Source organism: Branchiostoma belcheri, unplaced genomic scaffold (genome assembly GCF_001625305.1).
Source record: "Branchiostoma belcheri isolate BF01 breed outbred unplaced genomic scaffold, Haploidv18h27 scaffold359, whole genome shotgun sequence".
NCBI classification, from domain to species: Eukaryota; Metazoa; Chordata; class Leptocardii; order Amphioxiformes; family Branchiostomatidae; genus Branchiostoma; species Branchiostoma belcheri.
Genome location: NW_017803975.1, coordinates 14826 through 34606, shown reverse-complemented (window position 1 = coordinate 34606; position 19781 = coordinate 14826). Strand labels below are relative to the sequence as shown.

The following is a 19781-nucleotide window of genomic DNA, read 5'->3' as shown; positions in this document are numbered from 1 at the left end:
CGCGGATGATTACTGTGTTCTGCCACCTTAACGTGACCAATCACTTCACAACGTGATCTCGCGAGAGTTACTGTTAAACAAACACGTGACCTTATTCACACGAGACTTTACTGATACGTGACGTAAGCAATTGATCAAAAGTGCAAGGGAGTTTATATCGTTCACCATCTCTATTAAGTGAGGGCTGAAGTGCTCTGATATATATAGCCTCCTTAATGTTTTGGATATCTTTACTCCAGAATCCAGTCATTGCAGAAAAAAGTGTGACAATGTGTCTTAATCCTCGGCTTCCAAAATTAATGAGTGTTATTTTGTAGTTGATTGTACATAATATAAAAAAGAGAGGCATTCTCTATTATATAATAAAAAGTTCCTCATTTTTAGACTTTTAGATAAAGCAGAAAATGCCGTATTCCGTTTGAAACCTGACAAACCATGTATCCTTAGCTCTATATGTTCGTACATCTACAANCCTTTGTGATGTTTACCCCAGACAGTTCATTCTGTCTGCAGTAGGCCTAAATTAGTCCGTTGCTCCCCTCCCCCTTAAAATTTAGTCTAGAGCAGCATCATTCCAGTTCTATTCCATCATCACACCCTAAAAGTCACCTTCAGCCGTTAATTTATCTCTTTATTTCCCTGTCTTAGCTCCGGTATCGCGCATTTTTGGCAAAAATCCGTAGAATTAAGCTTAAACAAAGAAATGTTAAACAGAAAATACTAGAGGATTATCGTTTTAAAAACCATAATAACGAATGTAAGAATCAGTGTTAGACTGTGAACCAAAAGATTTTTCGGACGTTCAGAAAAAAAGAAACTTCTCAGAGACATTCCCACAATGCTTTGCTGAAGAAGATCATCGACCTTGAGCCCCCCCCCCCTCCCCCCGTGTACACTATATGACATCCAGTAGATTTCTAGCGGGGACCAATCATGGGGCTGCTGACGCGTCACCGACTTGCGGCTATTAGCACCTTGTTTCATGTAAATGCCATGAACTCAACCAGAGCGCGTATATTGTTTCTTGTTTACATCAGTACTAAGTACTAGTACTTCCACAATCAGTTAGTAAAGTCATACCTTAGTAAAATCTACTTTGATGAACGAATCAAAACGGGAGTGTAGACATTAAGTTTTACACATTCAAATGTGGCTGCACTAGCGCTAATGGAGCGACCACTACGTACGGGAAGGAAGCGAAGCCGAGATTTGTGAACCAAACCCAACCCATCGAAGACGGGCCGCCACACGGTAGAATTGGTCGTGGTGGCTTCTTAAGAACCGGAAGAAACTACACAATATATAACTTAGCATTTGAGTCACGTTTTATGGACATGTGTAATGCCACACGGCGTGATCTGCATAAAAATTATCTTATTTGCATGTTCGTGAGATTTAAATGGTACAAATTACCTCATTTGCATGTTCGTGAGATTTAAATGGTTCCGACCGCACAACACAGTATTCATGGGGCGAACCCCCGTACGGGGTACAAAAGTAGTGCTACACAATACTTACTAGAGAAAGGTGCAGAAATTGTTCTGTGCAGAAAATCCTACGGTCTCACAGCTTTGCCTAACTCTGTGACCACCTTAACGGTCTCGCTTAAGTTCTGCCTAACTCTGTGATCGCCCCGACGGTGTCCCTAAAGTTTTGCCTAACTCTGTTACCGCTCCAACGGTGTCCCTAAAGTTTTGCCTAACTCTGTGACCGCCTTAACGGTCTCCCTAAAGTTTTGCCTAACGTCTTTGACCGCACCAACGGTACATGTTGCAGTTCTGGCTAATATCGCTATGGCGCTGTGAGACCCGTAGGGAATGGGTCAAAGGAAGGCCTCATAGCCTGCATGTTTTATGCCTGATGAGAAGACAAGACCTCACAGGCTGCGTATTTTATGCCTGATAAGAAGACAAGATCTCATAGGCTGCGTGTTTTATGCCTGATGAGAAGANGCCCCCCCCCCACAGGTGACCTTGCCGGTGTACTTGAACCAGACCCGTGCCGACCTGCTCTTCACGGTGGACCTGCAGACGGCCAGCAGCCGCTCCGGCGCAAACCACGGCTTCTACGAGCACGGCGTGGCCCTGCTCGCCGCAGAGTTTACGTAGATGAACGAATTAAGAATTTGGATGTGGACCTGCAGACGACCGGCAGCCGCTCCGGCGCAAACCACGGCTTCTACGAGCACGGCGTGGCCCTGCTCGCCGCAGAGTTTACATAGATGAAGGAATTAAGAATTTGGATGTGGCGCATATTTACATATTTAGCTTTATCAAGCTCGCCGCCGAGTGGACGTAGACGGACACTTGTAACCACGGCGCATGTGCCAGAAATGATATTTGAGAAATCAGGACTGTGAGAGATTGTGTCAGTGAAGGGAAAAGTGAGAGATGGATGGAGAAAGGGTGCAGAAAAGACTGTAAATATATTGGTGGTGTAAATATTACATTACATTTAATAGTGAACATTAAAAGTGTGATTATATAACAAAAATACTGTCTTGTGGTGTATTCATTCTGTCCTTTCCACTTGAGAAGGAAATTAAGGAGTTCCACTTGCAAATAAGACACAGTTCCCTTGCAGGCACTGCTGTCGCCTATTATATTACAATTAGGATTGGGTTTTAAATTTCCAGGGGAAACTTGATAATTATTTATCAGGTTTCAACCGATTATAAGTCTAGTAATGCTAGTAATTGAACGGGGTCTAAATGACTTGAAATAGCTGGTATATTATAACCGGCCTTCGGGGTAACATACCGTGTGCGCATGCGTGAAGAGAGAGGACGTGTTTCATCTTGCTCCTGCAATTTACCAGTCTCGAGCTAAATTTTAACAGTGATTTGGAGGATTTTTAGTGCCTAAGAATGTTTGATTTTAGCTTAGCGATAGTTTCCAGTGTTACTGTATGAGTTTTAGGTAGTTTAGGGACATTTTAATCGGCTTTTTACGGTTTTTGGTGTGGACCACATGGTCCCCAGCTCGACGCCATATTGGAAATTTTAGTCAAACTCCCCGCGAACTTGGTAGGAAATAGTTTCTCTGGCAGGAAAGCCAGTTGGATTACCAGTACCGGTAGAGAGTGCAAGCTGGGAACTCCTGTCGCGAGTTCTTTTCTGGAGTGAGGAAAAATTAGCCAGTTTCCCCGGCAGGAAGCGCCGTGCATTAGGATGCCAACAACAAGGCTACAGGGAAGGAGGGCGACCTCCCGACATACGACCACAATCGGGTCGGCGATATCGGGTGGTCGAAATCAACAGAGGAATAAAACGGCATTACCATGCGAGCAGCAAAGGGGAAATTCAGGCCACAGAGCCTGTCAGGATAAGCAAAAAGTCCAAACAAGTAAACCAGGTGGGAAACATGACAAGTGAGCACCTAAACCAGGACCTGTACGAGGTAAGCAAGCTTCTATTTCTGATACTCCGGAGGGAAACGAACCAGGAGCAGAGAGTAACAGTGACCTTATTGACAGTAGTGAAAATTGTAACTGTGGCAGGGAGCACGTCGAGGGAGGGCAATGGATCTATTGAAGACTCTTGCGGGTCGTGGTGGCACTGCTCTTGTGCCAAACTTTCCGACGATACTTGTCCCTTTCTTGCCAAGAATGGTTTAGACTACATTTGTGCGGCATGTATTATGAGTGGTTTGGATACTATGACAGGGCAGAATAGAGCCAAGGAGAAAGATATGATAATGGAATCAGTAGCAGATACTTTAAGGGACGTTACAAGGAAGTTAGATGAAATGCTAGGCGGGGACAGTACCAGTAAAACTAGCACTTTGGAACCAAGGGTAGAGCTTGTGAGGGAAGAGAATTCTGTGTCTCTGGAGGGCAACATGGGCGTGGAGGATGAAGCAGTATCTACTATGGTAGGAGAATTCATTAGCAGTGTAAGAAGGGAGACCAGTACTGCAACTAGTGCAAGAAGGGAGACAAGTAATGCAACAGTAGAGGACTACATAGAAGTTGTACGAAGGAAAAGCAACGTTATCTTGCATAATGTCCCGGAATCGCCATGTGATGATCATGACTCAGTCTTTGTAAAGAATGTCGCTAGGGAACTCGGTATTGAACAGTTAGCGATACAGAAGACTTTGAGGCTAGGCAAAGCATGCCCAGGTAAAAACCGGTTGCTGCTTGTAACCTTAAAGAACTGCTGACAGAATAAAACGCCTATTTCTGATTATTATCAGCACCAGTAGTACTTTTAAGAAAATAAACACAATTATGCCAAATACACACCGTTGTCATGTTACAAGCAAAAGTTTAACGTCGCGCCAGTGAACGGAGCCGATCGGAATTCGAAGCTACCGGTACTAAAACTGTGTCCTACGAGTGATCTTACCTCTGCTACACGTGTCCCCACTTACTATTGGGATCCCCAGGAGTAAGGAAACGTGTACAGGAATGTAGTTTTCTTCGTTGCTATGCTCAGAATTGCAAAATTTTTTGTTGACTTTTGCTGCGCAAGGAGGGGGAGGGGGGCGATACTTACCGTAAGCAAAATAATGTGTATGTTCGGGCGATAGATTTGGGGATTTTATATCAAGACGAGGCTTTGAACTTGGAAATAAACTTACATTAACCATTGTCCAGAATTCTTAACTTTGTGTTTTTTGTGTGTAGCATTATTTTTTGTGTGATATAATAATTTGTAAATATCAAACTATACAATAATATGTAATATCCACACGTTTTTATCTGAATGTATTCCAACTGTTGTAATTCCTAATTAGAGTTTTTCATTTCTCGTATGCTCCACAGACTGGGTATTGCAAGACTTTTGTCAGTCCTTCCTTACCTTACATCTTCAGAACCTTCACCAGAGAGACATTGTGAGGGCTGTTGTGATAGCTGTCTGTGCCTCATGCTGGCAACACAAGGATGTATTTCTATGTTCCAAGCAAAGGAATTATTTCTTGAGCAACCAACAGAGCTGGACACTGCATAACTTATAAATACAGGTTTATCGACAGCTTATGATACCGCATACATTATATAATGTTAATATGCTTTCCATAAGTCATTTTAAAATGAATGGAAACATATTGTCCATAAGTTAGTAAAACTTAACCGTGTGCACTTATTCTTGATTATACATCATGATGCATTATGTATATCACTATAATGTGTACAAGTTTGGATATAGAAGTGATGTGTGCACAGAACTGTTGAAACAATATTTGATTTCAGTTGATAGATGCACTGATACTCATAGTAAAGGATCATCACTTACTTAATCATGAGCTCAGCTTGAACCAATCCTGTGAGATTCCTCCACCGCACTATCCTCCTTGATCTTTTGCAACTCTTTACTACAAATGTATCTTAATCTACTCTGTATTTGATCAGATGTATTGTTGTACAACACTCTATATTAATGGCTAATGCCGCTGTAATTCTATTATTATTGTCTTACCTTTGTAAATAATGTCAATGGTTGGCATAGTATTTGATAAATGCTATGTATGGAGAAGTCTACATTATCTTTTCGTTGCAGAGTATAATGTTTATTCCAACCAATACTAAGTATTTGATATCAAATAAATAAATCATTAATCAGACTTTTACCGTATGATGATATTTACCTGTCTGTCTGTTTTGCCAGGTCTGTAAATTATGTACCATTTAGCTATTACTGTTGTATATGACTCTCTAACAAGTTTAGGGATAGCTGTGTACAGAGTGTAGGTTAAACAAGACTGGATTCATTGCATGCATGCAGACTATATGTACATTTTGTATACCTGTTCACATTCACCCTGTCAGGTGACACAGATTCCTCCACAAAGCCTTGCACTGCAACTTACCACTTTGCATTCAAATAACAGACTCGTTCACTATGTGGAATCCAGTGTAGAGTTATTGTTGGAGTATTGACCTCAAGAGTTGAATTATTATTTTTTTACAAGTAGTGACTGAAGCATAACTTTGCAGGAACTATATCTGTATATCATATCATAAGCAAATGCCTCCAAAACTCTGAATTCTTTTGCAATAACAATTGTATTCTGTGTAAGTTTTGTAAGAATTTAAAGTTGGAAATTTTCTGAGATGGCATTTGTACACATGCAGTGACTGGAGCTTACATGTATGTGTGAAACAGACAACATATTCTAAGCAGAAGGCAAGTCACTCAGTACCATTAGTAAACTGCCAGAGAATTGACAAGAGGACACAATTTATCTAGGACATGTTTGCTGTCATGTGGATACAAGGTATTGTAACTGTATTTTGAAATTACATTCTTCATATTTTTCAGCTGAAATTACAAAGTACAAATGTAGCTGGGGGCCTTCTTTTGACTATTGTGGGATTTTTCTGAAAATTCTTTGCTCAAATTGCTGCATCTGAAACCATGTTTTCAATCCCTGGGTCTGCAAACCCTGACTCTCTCAGTCTCAGCTGATGACACTCTTCAAGCTAGTAAGAAAGAACAGTCAGGGATACCATAGAAAATTTGACAAGTAACATAGGCTGGTAATAAATGTATAAAAATGTCCTAACTGTACAAGACTATGATTCGATCTAAACATCAATATTGTGACCACTGATTATCATTATACCTAAATCCCTTTATGTTGGTAAACAACTTGTGACCTCAACCAAACTTTTTGAATAAACAAAAAATTATTCGTAAGGGGCTTGAATAATCTTATCAAGCTGTATTCTACAAAGTAACAACAAAATTAACATGGCAAGGGTCAGGGGAATATTTTGTTGTTATCAAACAGTAAATTATACGCTTGTTGTGTATCTCTGAAGTTTAACATAAGAATGGTCAACATTCCGCGAAAACAACGTTCTCACTCAGTTTTATCAGAAGATGTGTCCATTACAGAAACGCAAAAATAATATTCACAAATGAAATATTTTCGCGTGAACATGTGGTGTTCGTACGAGTTCGTGACCCCCTCCCCTCCCTAGCCGGCGTAAACAATCACAAACACATCAATTTTTTTCCAGTCTCCGATAACGATTCCAAAAATGAAATACCGGGTAAGTATTTAGATAGTCTCCATTTTGCCACAGTCGATTTCTAGCATCCCCTGTACTTGTGGGATCGAACAAATGAAGCAAACTCCCGAAACAATCGTACATGCAAAACACGCCACAAAGCATGCCGCCATCTTGGATACGATCGGCCGGCCCCGCTGACCTCGTCTAGTTTGACGCGGATATTGCGCAGTTGAGTGCGCGCGCGCAATAGTGGTCTGTGCTAGGGTTTATGTTTCTTGGGCCATGGGCGAAACCTTCAATTCTCACTGCAATTCATGTTTGTAAAGTACAGGATTATAGACCTCATGGGTAATATCATCTAGATGGAATATTGTTTCTTGAATTTGTCTTCTTTATCTTTCTAGAAGTCACACAACTGCAAAATGAGGGTTCTCATCGCTCTTGCCATAGGCCTAGCTACTGCTACCATTCCGAACACTGTGGCTCACTGCCCTGACACCTGCGAATGTGATGGACAGACCGTACTTTGTATAGGACAGAGCCTCAAGAGTCTGCCAGAAGGACTACCACTGGGTACCACAGAACTGAACTTAAGAGACAATGATCTGGAGACCCTTGATCTGGACAGCTTGAAGAACCTGCATCACCTGGAAGGTTTGGACATCTCCAAGAACAAAATCAAGACCACACGGGGTATCGTTTGAATACTCCTCGAACCTGACAAGTGTCCACCTCAGCAACAATGAGTTGGAAACTTTGTCAGAAGGAACATTCGGAAGAAGTTTGGTGTGGATAACGTACATGTCCCTGTACAATAACTCATGGAGATGCGACTGCGACATGAAATAGATGGTCATAGAAATGGAATCTGAGAGTTCTCCCTTTTATGCACGAGATATAAAATGTGAGACCCCGGAAGAGTTGCACGGAAAATTCATTTACGACCAAGACGTGGACAAACTCGTATGCAAAAGAAAAGAAGGACCAGGTCTGCAACAAAAGTACATCATCATGATATCCGTCTTTGCGGGAATAATGGGTGTTTTCGTGACTGTTGCAGTTGCGGGTTACTGTATTCGCCGGCGCCGTCAGGGGCCTCTACCGCTTCCCATCCCCGCAAGCGATGATGCAAATGCTGGAAATCCTGTCCGTAAGTTATAATAAAAGTCTTTCTACATACAGATATGTGCAAGGGTTCATACGTGTTAGTCTGGCGTATTCGAGGTCGTTCCCTTTATATATGTTCTGGTAATGTTGTTCTTTTAACAACAGGTCTCATTGAGTAGGAAAGAAAATTGTGCATATAAGTCTTGAATATCATGTCATCCTCATACCCTGAATTGATCAAATTTATGTGAAAAAGCAGAGATTCATTTTACTCCAATAAGAAGTATCTATAAGCTGACAAACATGAATAAGGCACAGTGAAGTAATAATCTACACTATGAAGCAAGGTCATTTACACAAAAGCCCTGTGTATAGTAAGAGCAAGATCTGAGTGTGTAACTTGATGTTCCTTCATACTTTTTTTTCTTTACAGCTTGAATATTACTAGTTTACTGGGGTATAAGATTTGAAACCTTGAATCTAAATTTTTCTGTACATTATCGTGGATTAGTATTTTCAGTTTGTGAAACCCTAGAGAACATTGATAAAGACAAATGATCTAACGACCTGTCTCTACATTTCAGCGGCCGGGATGGAACCAAAATCTTTTCTGAGATGCCTTATCCCACCCAACCAATCTGGAGACTTGTACCAATCGACCTAATCAAGATCTTTGCACTTCAAGAGCTACGTAACGTTTGGTGTAAACAACAGTAAAAATGGTGTGTGTTTATAATGTAAAAAGTGCGTAAACATTTGGTATATAGTTTTCCTCGCTTGAAATGTTGACTTTTGTATCTTGTGGGCTCTTGCCTACCATGCCAGTTGAGACATTCTCAGTGCATGTTTTTGTTTTACGAAATTAACTTTGAGAAGAGAAGTTACTTATTGAAGCGGAAAGATGTGTCCCACGAGTAATGGATGTATGGAATTTTGCATTGCACTGTTGGCATATTTATCAAATGCATATTTCTATCACTTTGACGTGCCGAACTGACAAGTACGTATTGACTTAGGGGCGTACGCTAGATGATTCTATAATATTTTGGGTCATTAATTGATTAAAAAACCAATGCATTTTCATTGCAAGAATCCCCAGTGCCGTCATACTGTCACTTATACTATATGTATGGATTTTTTGAGTGAGAATGCAGTTTGAAACTGAACAAGTATAGACTGTGGTAATCTATGTTGAGAGAAAACTTTTCCTGCTTGTTAATGATTTTGGGAATGTTGCTTGTTAATGATTTTCAAGACAATCGTTTTAGGTATAAATCTTGACGTGTTGGTTGGTATGATGTGAAGAAAGAAAACATAGGTTGTAAAACTTAGACTCTGTTTGCTCTGGACGTATAGTTGTAAACAGATTACTTTTCCATCACTAGTACTACTTGTCCTACATTAGAATCTGCATGTACACTTTACATGCGGGCAAAATCCTTTGCAGTTGACCTGACTTATGATAACATGGATTGTTGTTTGTTGTAACTGTTCTTTGTTGTAAATTAACAGATTTTCTGCAGAAAAATAAAGGATATTCTTGTACCAAACATCTCAACTGAGGATTACGTTTCCCCTTCTTATCATACAAGTGGGCGGGAGTTGTTGGGCGGGATTCAAACTCTCAACCGAGAAAAGACACACACACGCACACACACACAAACACACATACAATCAACAGCGCAATCTTTCTGCGCAGCTACGCCGGGAAAGTCCCAATGTGCTCTAAATTAAAGAAGACTGAGAAATTTCCCAATGATTCATCTTGGTTGCAACGAAAATTGGAAGGTCTGCTCGGTCCACTATGACCTTCCCCGTAACTCAGTTCACACGGTTCGTTTAATGACTCACCGTCAGACGTGTTTTGTGTATATAACAAGTGATTGCCTGACAGAACAGCTTGATTCCCGTGACAGGGATAACTCTGCGGTAACGCTTTCTAACAAAGGAGACAAACCACTGGCGGTTGCCTAAGGCAAATCTGCCGTGACCCGTACATCACCTTTCGTTCTAAGTACTACAGCACCGTGCAGTTTCAGCTCAGCTCAGCTCAGTGCAGTGCTGTTTATAAGCCTACAGTCCACACGGTGGTTAAACTGTTATCTTGCATGACAACAATAGACAACAATATGGCTAAACACAACGGTAACGCAGAGTGTGAAAACGAGAAGCTGTCTGTGGATAAGAAAGCTCTGCAGATCTTCTTGGCTGGACTTGTTTTTCTGTTAGCATGTCTGCTTGTGGCGATCGTTCTTGTTTACGTTCAACTGACCGCGGCCATTGCAGACCTGTCACGAAGAGTCGAGTCAGGGGAAGGCAGGGGTGCCGAGGGGCAAGGAAACAAGGATTTGCAAGACTCCACCAAGAGCCAGGTGACGTTTTAGAATGATATATTGGTTGTTACCACAGAGAAGACATTACAGAAAGCCTGTGCCATTCGTTTGAGAGGTGACGTAATAGAAAGTCCTATTCCTCATTCTATGGTAAAGTGTAAGATCTTTCTAGATCTTCGACTTGTGACTTGCACACTGTAGCATGTACGCAGTACCTTTACCTTATACATTCAGCATATGGATGTATAGATATAGCTATTGTGATGATGTATTGACATTGACAATATCTTATGTTCATTCTATTCACAAACTCAGCATTTCATGGGACGGACTCGCCGAAGTGAGTTCAAGGAAAAGACGTCTGGTAACTATCTCTTTTATATGTAGAATGTATCGCATATGTCACACAGTTGATAGGCATTTGACATGAAAGTCATATACAGTATCGTTTATTAACTTGTATTGTATCGATGGAATTTGTGTTTGTGCGTTCTTCCTCTTGAGAGAAATGTACACGAGTCCTTCCAAACAAAGACGAAAACGAAAGCATCCTGTATGCACAATTTGCAGACACCCTTGTATTGTACATTACAGGCGGTTGTGAGTCATACGAGATGCAGTGCAGGAATAAAAACTGCGTGAACTCTGCTTTTGTGTGCGACAAGGAAGACGACTGTGGAGACGGATCGGATGAAGAAAACTGCGGTAAGTCTTGAACCTCATGTCTTAAAAGACGTAAGCCCCAGACGAGCACGCTTAGAGGAGTTGTCTAAGAAGTTAGATGTAGAGACATTTCATGGAAGTTAAATCAAATTGCGCTCATGCTAGTTTCCAATCTAATGCTTGACACGCAGGTATGGATCAGTGTGAGACACATCTGTGCCAGAACAACGCCACCTGCCGTACTACTAGGAGGGATGGGTATAGCTGTGTTTGCACCAAAGGCTGGAAAGTACTGCCAACACAGTGAGTTCATGTTATATAATCTGCCATATAGAAGTCATTTTTCTAGCACAATGTGTAGTGTAGTGTAGTGTAGTTGGATGGCATGATACTATCTCTGCTAATTTAAGAATTATATATACATTGCTGCTAAACACTTTTTTTATTTTTCTTTGCTGTAGACATGTGGCAAAAGATGAGAAAGATACGACATGGGAAGAATTCAGGAATGGTAAGTCTTTGAGTCGAATTTCATCTTCCTCTTCAGCTCACATCAAGTTAAAACTATGATTTACCCATTTTTCATAATCTAGCATTGAAAAACCATACCAAAATATAACCTCAATGACATTTCATGGAGGTAACAAGGACATTTTTTTCAGGTATCCTTGTTGTCAGTGCACATTCCAGCCAAGACAGGTCAGTTAACGCTACATACCTTGCGTGCTTTCCTGTACTGCCCTCCATTACGTATAACTCATTTTGACACTGAAATGTTATATTTACGTCACACTTTTGCAACTAACGTACTTTTCCAACTGTTTGAATTCATGAAAGATACGACAGGATCAGCTGGTGCAGTACAAATGTCGACCGGTAGGTGGAACCGTTTGTTTAATTCCTGAATTGTAGTCTTAAATTGTAGTCTTAAATTTAGTTCTTAGCTCTGCCTGTACCTGTGGGTCTAAATGTGAAGACATTGTACATTTCCTTTTGCACTGCCCTGTATACAACTTGCATAGAGTGACCCTTCTCAGCAACCTACAGAGCCTAGTAGACTCTACTTTTGACTTGCGCAACTTGTCTGACCAAGCCAGTATTAATCTTTCACCGAGGGTTCGCCCCTTTTACGTCTTGATGTTAAAAAAAATTCTGATTCTTACTCAAACCTTTATACTGAATACCCAACGATTTACAGTTGTCGAATGATTTATATCGCCGATAGTCTTGTATATACGAACGCTCATTTGTTGTTTCGTCATTGTCATACCTGTAATTTGTATTCTATGTCAGGGGTGTGATTAATATTAGCTTCGGCTAGAGTTTCCACCTCTGTGTCTTGTACCATGTCTTGTACTTTGTTGTTTCAATAAATGAAAAATAAAAATTGTAGTCTTGTGACCAAACGGATTCGGAATATTCTAGAAGCTCATGATAGACGAGTAATTGGTAAAATGATGACGTGATACAAAATAGATGAATACAAACGTATGGCCTAAAGGCGTACTCTTCTAGGACTGACACATTCTTTTTGTCCTTAGGCCCGTTTAAACATTGGCGGGACATTCCAGAAGGAAGGTTTGGTCTTAAGGATGGACAGTTAGAGATAACAGAGCCGGGAAAGTACTTTGTCTACGCACAGGTATGTATACCACTTTCTACAACTTTTTTAATTTCTAAGGTAGTCTATGATGACATATTAACCTGTAGTAGGGGCTGATAATTTACAACTGAATGTGTTTTACAGATTGACTTCGACAAAGCAGAGAAGAATGACCAGATCACATATTCCATCAACAAGTTTGAGGACCCACAGTTGACCTGCGTATCAACGATGATCGGCAGTCCCCCAAGGCACACGTGCTACACCGCCGGAGTGCTGGACTTGGAGGCGGGAGACAGGCTAGTCGTCTACGTGCAGTGTAAAAAATGCGATATCATAACAGACGAGGACACGACGTTTTGGGGCGCGGTCAAGTTGTCTGCTGACGTTGAAGCTAACTAGGAATAGTCTTCTAGTGGCATGAACAAAAGTGCACACTAACATGCAAAGAATCACTACTTCTAGTTTGTTGTGATGACGATATGAGTTAGATACATTGCTGCGGCATTTCTACGTATGATATAATATCAGAAATATCATATTCTTATCAGCTCTACGGTACTACCAGGTGGCCAATATGTTTATTATTATTACTTACTGAAAATTACAGCAACCGAGAAAATATATCTGAAATGTATTGCATCATTATAATAGAATATTGTTTATATATTGTCGTAAACAGACCATTGAACTTAAAATTGTCTAGATCACATGCCGTCTATTCTGTCATGTATCAATATGTGTTGTATTGTTGTATTTGACAAAATGTATCTTCATGAATATATTGCTTCCCTTAAGAAAAGAAATTCAATAAATAAACTGCTTTACTGTAAAATAGGTTTAAAAACGAGTGTGTGAATTATTGAATTGGGCTTTAATATTGAGGACTATCCATGCAATTACGGCAATCATGTAGTACTACGTTCTGTATATAGTACCAGTTTGTATACACCCCCACCCCTCTCCTTCAGCCAGTGCACCACTGATAAGTATGACTTTCCCCGCACTAACAGCCTGTTATTCATGTGCAGTCAACTGTACTCTGTGTACACAATACCGCACACACCTGGCAATAGATCTTCTGGAAGAAACCATGATGTCAACAGGTAGGTTGAGATGATGTGTGTCAATCAGTTAAGGCACAAATACGATGCAAATACAACAAATGCATACTTAAAAATTGTTATCAAAAGCAGTAACTATTTTCATATACTTTTTTATGTAGAAATTGAAACACAAAATACCACATTTAACCCACGTGCACCACAGCAAACATGGATAAATCCAGGGTCACTGATTTCCACCATCAAAGTGTCATGTGATAACAGTGAGACGGCAGATAGAAACCAGAAGGGAGCCTTAAATGCACAGCTTCTTAAGATTGCTCGCGCTACAAGTGGAATAGTTGGTGAAGGACTGTAGCAAGTACACACGTCTGATATGGTACCCTTGTGAGTCTTAGAGGCAGTCTGTCAACACGTACACCAGGACTGGCAAAGGCAGATCTAAACAACAGGTATGTAGTTTACGGAAAATAACATCGTAATCGGTTGTGGAAAACATTAGTTAACATCTGGCTAACAGACGTCGACGTTTGACATCAGTAAATGTACGCAAATTAAAGTATACTTGGACAAGGAACGTTGAATTGTCTATAATATGGATATACAGTTTATTTTGTAACGTAGGTCAGGTCGGCCATTTTGGTCGTACTCCATAATTAGTACTTATCAAATAGATATATTTTGATAAAGAGTAGCCATATTCCCCTCAAAAAGATGCTGCAAATCATTGTACATTTTGTAAGTCGTTGTACGTGTCTTGAAGTTATCAGTCTATTCTATAGTAGGACCAAAACAATTAAGTGGTGTAACGTTACATAAAAAGAGGAAGTCACATTATGCACTTAACGTCGCTAATGGCGATGACTCATTGTTGTCCATTTTGGTTTCTATCTTTAGAAACTTAAGACAGCGGGTTTTCCCAGTCTACCTACACAGAAGCTTGGCTTGTGAAGCTTCGACTCAACGAACATTGTGTGAAGAAAACGCGCACTACCTGAAAATTTCTGAACCGTGCAACTGAACCCTGGAAAACAAAATGGCGTCCAGAAGGTCAAAGACGTTAGCTCGTTTCTACGTTTTACTGCTCGCCCTAGTAGTAACAATGGGTGCAGTCAAGACCACTGAAGATCACTGTCCCGAGGTCTGCGACTGTACGCCCGATGTGGGCGGCCAGGACGTATCTTGCATCGGGTATAACCTGAAGACCATACCCGAAGGACTACCAGAGGACACCGTGCAACTGAACCTACGGAACAATGATATAGAGATCCTTGACTTGGAAAGTATTAAGGCCCTTTCTCGCCTTGAAGGTTTGGACGTTTCCAGCAACAAAATCAAGACCATACGGGGAACATTTGAAGACTTTCCGAAGCTGATGCAACTCCAGCTTTACGACAATGAGTTGACTACTTTGTCGCCAAACACATTCGGCAAGGCTGCCACACGGATGAACTATGTGTCCCTCTTCGACAACCCATGGAACTGTGACTGTAACTTGGTATAGATGAAGAGAGAGATGGACTAAGAATTATTCCTTGTCTTCACAACTTGTACAATGTGACACTCCAGAAGAATTACACGGCAACTACACCGCAGACATTGACGAGGACAAATTCGTGTGTAAACAAAGGCAAGGTCTGTCACTTCAAACAGCACTGATAGTTGCTATAACACCAAGTGCAGCAGCCTTGATAGCCATAGTGGCTACTGCAATATTCTGTTACAAACGCCGTTCACGTTTGACGCGTGCCCAGCACGATACAGAACCCGTAGGCTCACCACCATATGCACCGTTACTCACTGCCGAAGCCAACCAAGATGTGCGTGTCGAAAATGTCGAGATAAATCAGCACCCACCAATACCAGTACAGCAACATGAAATTGAAAACCATGACCAGCAACAGAACAATGACAATGACCTTGTTATTCCTGTGAGGGCTAGGGACGAAGGAATGGCCTATGCACCAAATGATCCTGACAGTAAGTAACGTTTTTCCTGGTAATGGTATATTGGCATATAAAAACCGTACATTATGTATGTAGTGACAATGCTTCCTTGACAAACGTTTGGCTCCTATGATAGGATAAGAAAGTGGCGATAAAGAGTTGTATATGAAACATTTACTTCCAATAAATGATCAACTCCTAAGACGTAAGTTCTGTTATTCAAGTCATAAATGAAAATTAATATCTTGTTCTTTCAAGGAGGTTAATGTATATGTGACTATGACCTCTATTTGGTTCTTATTACTCATTATGAAATACTACATGTACTATGACAGGAACATGTAACGTTTGAAAGAAACTGATATTTGGTGTTGAAAACATGAGCAAAACTCCGAAATGTGGGGTTTTAGTGATTACACATATGTAGTAATATGTCTGTGTGTACCCTACAACAGTCGAGACAACACCGACATTCTCCTTACTGGGATGTGTACCAACAACCAGCACTATCACACTGGAATGGCGTTTCCAACATGGCCGCCAGCCAGACACCTGCGAGTTGTATGACGGGAAGGTGTGGACAAACAGGACCATTCAACAGGACCATGAAGGACGGTAGAGAACCTTCATCGACAACGTCAAACCGGACACAGAGTTCAGTTTCCAGGTCAGAGGCATCTTTGGTGGACAACAGGGAAGGATCAGTGAACCCATGACACTACAAACCCCTCTTACAGGTATGACTATCTACTAGCTATCTAAAACCATGGAGGTAGAAAAATCTTCCATGCTCAAACAATATCAGAAAAATGCAGAGTATAGCCTTTCGTGTGTACTAAATCTTGTACAATGCAACAGAATATCGTCTTCAATCAATTAATCAATCAAGCCAAAATATGATTAGAATTTACTACGTGAAGCAGAGATAAAGTCCCCAACAATATAGAATGCGGACGTATTTTTTTGCTGACGTTTGCCTGTCTTACCAATTCAGTACTGTTGGTATGCTTGACATGCATGGTGAGATTAAATTCTTCAAGCTGAAATTCATATACATGTAACATACCTACCAGCATACGTAACGGATTTTATACTACCCATTTTCAGACAACTTGCAGAAGGAATGTGAAGAAGGCTGCACAGCCAGACAGTTCCTGAAAGACTTCTGCATTCTGGGCGACAAGACATACGCAAATTGGATGGAAAAACTTTGTAAAACGTTAGAAGGAACATGGGCGCTGACCGGGTGGTTACTGGAACGGGACGCAGAACCAGGCACTTTCAAGTTAGATAACCTCGATTACCAAAAGAAATACTGTAAAAAGCTCATTCTGGTTTTTGGCGAGAGTTCCGACCAAACGACATGTCAAAGGAGACAGCAAAATGTGAGTTATGATATATCTTGTCATAAATAGAATTATGTACCTTGCATCGTATAGCTTACTACTACTATTATAGATTAAACCTGGCATGCACTTATTTATCACTTACTATAAGCAAACCAGAACATAATCAGTTGTCATTAACGTATTCTTCAAGTACGACAAAATGTGGCAGTGGATCAAAAGAAAACCATCTCAAGCTGTGGGATAGAAAACACTAGAAAGGTTCTATTTTGACTATGCACACTGTATCGTACGACTAAGGTGACTTAACAGGATTTTTAGGCTTCTCCGTTGACATTATATTCTCTGTTCTCTTGCAAAAGTACACTTTTATATTGATACAAATTGATATATCAAAAATGGTTGGCAAGTCAACGGAAGCTTTGTGTTCATACTAGCAAATCAGTTTGATGTATGAGATTACAATTTTGTAAGTTGTAATGAATTTCTGTTGTTTATGCAGTCTCAACAACCCCCCCCCCCATACCTCTCTGTTTATCTATCTGGTACAAACAGACCAACGAATAAATCTTCTATCACATGATGTGCATCAGTAAATAATTTCATCATGTGGGTTACGCACAGCATATTAACAAGGAAAACTTGTCCATATTCAACCTGTTAACTCAGCTTTCATTTTCTGAATTACTATATGTATAAGGAACTGAAATCAGTATCATCAGTATAGTATGTAGTAATATTAGACAAATGGAAATGATAAATATAAGTATGGTGATTTTATGGCCCTTTCAGGACCCAGGAGCCCCTCAGACTTTTATCCTTTCTGTGAAAGCTGGTGGATAAGTTCTTGCTGTTGGAGCAGGGTGCCGTCATGTATGATAGATACCGGAAGGAAAAATCCGTGATAAAAGGAGAGGTCCTCTCCTGTCCCACTGACATACCCGGGGCAACAAGATGTACCACACAACCAACTCGGATGCTCTCCTGCATGCCTGCTGGGTGTGTGAACAGCAGGGAAATAATTATATTTTTTAAAAGATTCATGCTACTAAAATGTGTTGTTACCAATATTGTGACTCGTGGGATTTAGCGCGGATAGAAGAAAACACAGGGATAGTTCATTTTTTGACAGAACGAAAAAACTGAAGGCCAAGGCAGATGATGTGCAGGAGAAATGGGCCCAGAAGGCCAACGCCTCTAATGCAAGAGACCGGGTCAGCGAAGCAGTTGAAAAAGAAGGTTACCATGTCGATGAGAGTCAGCACGCCTTTTTGCAGTCTATCCTGAAGTCGGAAAATCAATACATGCAGTTCCAAGACAACACAGCACACCAATTCCTATACCAGCAACAAGTTAAACAATACAAACATCATATATAACGCAAGGACAACGAGGTGGCATCCGTTGATGATTAAGTTATGCTCAGCAATTTTCTACACTTCCAACGAAACGAGTAAGTGAGTGAGCGATTACAAACCAATATCATGGCTACTATCATAGCATATCATGGCAATGCTTGACGTACGATGTAAATATGCATATATGTTAGACTTAGTTGCTGTTTAGGATTGGGGCACTATTTGGAATTCTGAACTATTCCAGAACCATTTTATATAAATCATTTATGTACATCTAGTATGATTGACCTGAATTGTTATTTGGTGTCAATAAAAGTGCTTAAGTTAACATGACACCCAATTTCCTTGAATCAGAAGACCAAAAATGTTCAAATAAAGTTTAATCCCAGTCAGAGTGAATATTGCATTGTGTCCACCTCTCTGTGAGTAAGAGGTAAACTTTAGACAGCACAGCCGTGCTTAACGTAGGTTATGGGATATATGCAACACCCATCCCTAAGCAAAATTGTTCTCAGAGCTCTTGGTCCTATGGAAGACGAAGAGGTGGCTAAAAAATTGCTGCTGTTGCTAGCCATGTCAATCCTTCACCACACCTCATCCCGCCTGTGGGCGCGTTTTCACCTCCCAACCAACGGGGTGCACAAAAAGGAGGGATCTTCGTAGCTTGCAACGAGCTTTTTTCTTAAATTCGGCTTGGATTGGTAACGACCTCGATTTTGGACGATCTGTGTGTTGTGCCCAATAGGGATATGTTCGGTATGACAAGAGTCCGAATCATAGTTCCTCGTAACGTAGCTCATGGCCTGGCCACCACCATACATCCCAAGCTAGGCGCACTTATCACGTTTTACTGGTTGTTAAGTGCAGAACAACTTGGAGTAACAGTACAGAAGTTGGAAGGGTCAACAGTGGTACAATCTCTCCTTGCGAGAGTGGTAGGACTACGTTAGAGTCCGCATACAGGAGTTGATAGTGAAGCACTCTAAAAGAAAAACATGAGAGGCTCAACTGGTACAGAACAACCTGGGGAGAGAGTTGGATTTACTCAGGCCCTGTCTTGACTCCAGGCATGGTACACCAGCTACTTTGTACAAGAAAGCAAAATAATAATAAAATAAGTTAGAACAGGATCCGCTGACAAAAAAATGCATTTTTTTCGTTTCAATCTTGGAAAGCCCCAGGACTAGATGGTATCCATATAAAAATATGAGACAGCAATCGACACACCAAATGAAAGATGGTGATACAGGCAGGTACAGATGGGTATTCAAGTCCCTATAATGTTTATTCTTTGCCAATTAATATATTACTGTGCATCATGTGAGTGACAACTACCAGCAAGGACCAGTGCCATCACAGAGAAAGCAACGCGTACTAGCAGCCCACCAATCCAACAC

The 19781-nt window shown here is 40.8% G+C and overlaps 2 pseudogenes; both read left to right on the top strand.

Moving 5' to 3' along the window:
• The first annotated feature begins 10167 nt into the window (after positions 1–10167).
• LOC109475958 lies at positions 10168–13199 on the top strand (annotated as a pseudogene).
• A 769-nt stretch (positions 13200–13968) lies between these two features.
• Positions 13969–17904, top strand: LOC109475957 (annotated as a pseudogene).
• The last annotated feature ends 1877 nt before the right edge of the window (positions 17905–19781 follow it).